This window comes from Lutra lutra, chromosome 9, assembly GCF_902655055.1.
Source record: "Lutra lutra chromosome 9, mLutLut1.2, whole genome shotgun sequence".
NCBI classification, from domain to species: Eukaryota; Metazoa; Chordata; class Mammalia; order Carnivora; family Mustelidae; genus Lutra; species Lutra lutra.
The window spans coordinates 137,483,112-137,488,975 of NC_062286.1; positions in this window are offsets into that span (position 1 = coordinate 137,483,112).

The window sequence follows — 5,864 nt, forward strand, 5'->3', positions numbered from 1 at the left end:
TTCCAATTTTCTCATAACCTGTGGGAAGCTGATGAAAATCAGTGCTCCTCACACCCATGGCATTTTTACTAGAAACAGAATAGAAAGCAGCCTTCCCTTCAGCACCACCACCACCCCCTCCCCCATCTATTCTTTAGTTCTGGGGACAAGACTTCTCAGGAGTGAATCACCCCAAGACTTGGGACATGGAAGTGCTCTTGGGGACAAGCTGATTCACAAACCTCATGATTATTCATTAGAAGACATGGCAGGTCGGACAAGTTCCCTGGGATGAGAAAATCCCCATTTTCCCTGATGCCTGTCCTGAAAGTGGAATTCTATGCTCCAGATGGAGAAAGTTACAAATGGAGTGCTTCTCACCTCTTCTTGAATTCAGAGGGAGAGACAGTCTCAGGCAGGAAAGTTACCCTTTGAATGTTTTTGTTTTTATTAGTCTGTCTTAGAAATTACCTTCCTATGCATTCACCTGACACAAAGACCCTTGGCCATTGATTTTTTCCAATATAGGGCTTTGGAAATATCTAAGCTTCTCCAAAGCACTGGTTAAAAATGGCCAGCTAACATTTTATTGGCTTTGCTAAATTTATACTTAGAGCTAAGACAGTTTATGATTTCAGTTAATAAAATGACTATTTTAGGACACAAATAATAAAAGCAGAGGTTTACCCAGAATTGTGACTGTTTTATTAAATAATGCATTCCAGTATTATTTATGGTATAAAAACTAAGAGAAGGATATTTTTAAAAGGGAAAGAAGCCTACTTTTATAGAAATATTTCATTAGAAGGGAATGTTATATTTAAAATTTGAACTAGATGTTCTTTTGGCATAAAGTAAAGCATGGCCAGACATCACAATTTGGACTAATTGGAGTCCAGGTAAATTACAAAACAATTTCAATGTAATGCAATGTCTGTGCTGTCAAGTACTTTAACAAATAGGTAAGATGCTCCCTGGCAAAATCTTTTTATGTAGCAATGCTAATTCCCTCTGAGTACAGGGAACAAGTAAACGTTAGACTAGCTAAGGTCAAATCATCATGAACTGCAAATTAGTGACTTGCAACTAAGTCAGCTTTCACTGTGTATCTAAAGTTCCCAATACCTTTACATAAGGATTTTAGGGGAAAAAATTTCAATGTTCGGTATACTTCTTCTTCAAACTGTTCGCACCTGAATCCAAAATTTTCATACTTCATTTTCCTACTGTATTTATTATTTAAGGTTTTTTTTAAAGATTTATCTACTTTTTAAATATTTTTAGGTAACATAATTATTTAAAGTATTTTTATTGATCAGGTTTTTGTAAAGATTTATTTATTTTTTTTTAATTTTTTTTGAAGATTTATTAGATTTATTTTTTATTAGAGAGAGAGAGAGAGTGTGTGTGTGAGCGAGTGAGGTGGGGGAGGCAGGGAGAAGAAGAGGCAGAGGGAGAGAGAGAATCCTGGAGCAGACCCCCCACTGAGCAGGGAGAATGATGCGGGGCTCCATCCCCGGACCCTGAGATCCTAACTTGAGCCAAAATCAAGAGTCAGCCGCTTAACTGAATGAGCCACCCAGGCACCCCAACTTCCTGCTCTATTTAAATTATAACCTAGAGGATTTGGTACGTTCTGTGACTACTGTCAATATATTTATATATTTTTCGTGTCCTGAAACATGTTAGATTATCCCTTAAATAGATAAAACTCAGCCTTATATGTGAGGACTGCCTAAATGTTTAATATCATCTGAATTAATAAAATAAATGTATCTAATGTGGACCCCTATTTGCAAAGTCAAGCATTAAGAAGTGAACAGTTCAATTAATATCCCAGAATCTCATCCTGATTGAGCAATTAGTCGCACATGGACAAGACAGCTCTGTTACAACTCTCAGTTCCGGCTCTCCGAGATTTCTGTGTGGCTTGCACACACTGCAGGGGGAGGCTGAGGAACCAAGCTTCCCTGCCCTATGGATTCCACTGGAAATATGATGCTGTATAAACCCCCACCAAACAGCAATAAATCTGGCAAATGCTCACTGTGTCTGTGAAGATGCAGTGATTCTCCCAGACAAGCTTTGGAAAATAATGTATTGATTTCTGATGGCAATTTATTGTTCTTTGCAATCAACTGTGCTTATACCGGGCCCTTAAATGATGGTCCTTCCTCTTTCGTTCCTGGTCTTTGGAATGTGAAATCAGACAGCCAGAAAGCTTTGAAGAGGTCACCTCCAAAATACATGGAATTTAGATGCATTTTCTTTACTCATAAAATTTCCACTCACCGGGGCACCTGGGTGGCTCAGTAGGTTAAAGCCTCTGCCTTCGGCTCAGGTCATGATCCCAGGGTCCTGGGATCGAGCCCCACATCAGGCTCTCTGCTCGGCAGGGAGCCTGCTTCCTCCTCTCTCTCTCTCTCTCTCTCTCTCTGCCTGTCTCTCTGCCTACTTGTGATCTCTGTCTGTCAAATAAATAAATAAAATATTTTAAAAAAAATTTCCACTCACCGTGTTTTTTGGTTTTTGTTTTTTGTAGAGTCACATTAAACGACAGCATTAACTCAACAGAAGGCTTTTGACCAAGGACCTCTGACCTACTCAAAACAAAAAGTAGCTACCAAGTCCCGAAAACCCAGGTCTTCACCTTTCCCAGCCCTTCCAGAACACTGAATCCAGGTCAGCCAAGAGGGCAGTTGGGGGACTTGACATTGTCAGTGTCTCATAATAGCCATGTGAATTTGATTTGATTCTTTAGCAAAAAAAAAAAAAAAAAAAGAAAGAAAGAAAAGAAAAAGAAAAGAGTTTTTTAAAAAATGATAAAGTTTTCTTCATTCTGATGGGAATCAGCAGGAATTATTTCGGAGAGTCTTCTCCATCCATTGATTTGAGCATTCAAAAAGTATAAAAACCAATATCCTCTATTACTGGGGATCCTACTATAGGAAGTTACTCTCCCAGACACAGTTTCTGTTTTTTCCCCTTTCTTGCTCTCTTGGGGTGGGTCTCATAGAAGCAGGGCCTGAGTCCAGCTTATTGAGAAAAATATTGAAAGAGAAGCACACAGCCTTCTCCACCGCACTTCAGGCTGGCGTGATGCAGGGTTAGGGCCATTAAACGTGGGAGGAGGCAGAGACAAAATGCAGAGACCTGGTCCCTGATATTGTTGGCCTCCCTGAAAACTAACTCTAATTTAGGATATTTTCATGATCTAAAACCAAAAATCAGATTTTCTTTTTTCTGCTTAGTTCAGCTAGAATAAGAATTTTTACCACTGGCAGTCAAAAGTTTTAACTAATGGAGACATCAGGCGCACTCCTTGTGAATACCAGCAGAAAGAAGATTAAAGAAACTTCTGTGACCCCAGGTTCATTTGCCTTCTGGAAAATTCTACCTTATGTTCTCCAGCTCTTTAGCTATGATAGAGCTAAATATTCCTCTACTGATTATGAATTACTGGCTATATATTCTTGTTCATGTATATAGTATCTTAGCAAAAATTAAGGTTTTAAAAAACACAAATTAGGGCGCCTGGGTGGCTCAGTGGGTTAAGCTGCTGCCTTCGGCTCAGGTCATGATCTCAGCTTCCTGGGATCGAGTCCCGCATCGGGCTCTCTGCTCAGCAAGAGGCCTGCTTCCCTCTCTCTCTCTCTCTCTGCCTGCCTCTCCGTCTACTTGTGATCTCTCTCTGTCAAATAAATAAATAAAAACTTAAAAAAAAACCACAAATTATGAGAATCATGTCAACAGAACAAAAGGCATTGAAAGCAAGTATATGGTGGTGGTATTTAAGGAAAGGGAAGGTGAGACAAAGGTGATCTGAGATGGTAATTTCTTTTCTGCATACAATTTTTTCTTTTAATAATGAAGAGTTTCAAATTCAGCATACTTTCTGAAACTCATCACAGTCCTTACTCTTAATTATCTTACCATTTCAGTTTGGGCCAGACACAACACTGGAGAGCTTTCCTTGATATCTCTGATTTTAAAATTTATATTGCCTATATGTAAAAATGGACATGAATGTTTCTTTTTTTTTAAAGATTTTATTTATTTATTTGACAGACAGAGATCACAAGTAGGCAGAGAGGCAGGCAGAGAGAGTGGAAGAAGCAGGCTCCCTGCTGAGCTGAGAGCCCGATACAGGGCTCGATCCCAGGACTCTGGGATCATGACCAGAGCCAAAAGCAGAGGCTTGAGCCACCCAGGTGCCCTAGACATGAATGTTTCTTGATGTGATCTTTTATATGGATGTTTATCAACAAACTAAAACAAAAGTAGGAACAATGGTTTCAAGATGAAGCTTCAGCCATTAAAAGATAAATAATAAACATCTACTCTCATAGATTTCTTCAATTTAAAAAAAAATTCAAAATAAAGTAGTGTAATGGTAATCCACAGTGAGTTGAGACAGAGGTAAAATTAGATGTCAGTTTCATGGCAATTCCCAGCCCTCTGGTTCTAAGTGCAACCTTTCCTCTTCTAGGTATCATGATGCTAGTCATCACTTTTCTTGAAATACGACTGGCTATATTTTTTAAAGTGATTAGAAAAAACCTTGGTACTCTATGTCAGTTACTAATTATTGGTAACACATCTCAAAACAGACTTCGTCATACCAGATATCAATGCATCCTGACTGAGAACTGCTCACTCAGAGACTTTATGAGAGAATCCTTCCCCAAGTTTCAAAAACAAATTTTGGAAAGAAATCAAATCAGGGGGCACCTGGGTGGCTCAGTGGGTTAAGCCGCTGCCTTCGGCTCAGGTCATGATCTTAGGGTCCTGGGATAGAGTCCCACATCGGGCTCTCTGCTCGGCAGGGAGCCTGCTTCCCTCTCTCTCTCTCTCTCTGCCTGCCTCTCTGTCTACTTGTGATCTCTCTCTGTCAAATAAATAAATAAAATCTTTAAAAAAAAAAAAGAAAGAAATCAAATCAGAACCTATCCATCACTCTCTTCTCCAAGTGTTTGTTGATGACTGATTTATGTGCTGGACCAGCAAAACTCAAAATTCTTCATGCAACCATTCATATTAATGGTATTATATTTCTATCAAGAAAAATATCCTGTTGTAATGCTCTCACACTCTCCTATTGTGTTCTGTTTGCACTGACCTGAGAGTTCCTTCATGAAAATACACAATCTCCTGAGGACAGAAAACTATCATGTTCAACAATATACGGTGAGTACCTAGCAGGATAGCTGGCAAATAACAGATGTTTGTGAAGTAGTTACTGAACGATTGACTAAATCTCAGAATCACCTCATATTCTAAAACAAAAACAACAAAATAACCAGGTTATTACTTACGATTTGTCCACCACTGCCATACTTGTAGAGATATTTCCGACTGGTTCTACCAAGTTCCACCTTGACCAGCATAGCACGGTCTCCCCCTTCACATCCCCTCCCAGTGGGTCCATCTCTCTGATCCTCTCTCCGGAGGAGCTGAAGAGTCCATAGGGCTGTTCCACGGTGGCTCTTCCAGTAGTGACTAATACTAGCAACTCTGAGAATCTTTCGCTCCCCGCCCTGATTCTCACAATGAAACACTCTTTAAGGCATCCCTCCCATGTTTAGGACACATGGTCTCTCCCGGCCACCTGGCTTCTCTAGAATTTGAGTGTCTTTTTCAACTAGTATCTTTCCCTCCTCTAGCCTCTGAGAGAGGAGAAACTCCCACATCCTTATTGTATTGTTAGCCTGTCAAGATCTTTGACTATTGTTACTTCTGTGTGGTCTCGGGTAGCTAAATACACAAGTTAATTAAATAAATACACGGGCAGATTAATATGTTGAGATATAATGCTACCTCATGTCATTAGTAATTTTTTATAAATAAGATTTTTAATGACTGTACAATTGTCCATTTTATGGAGT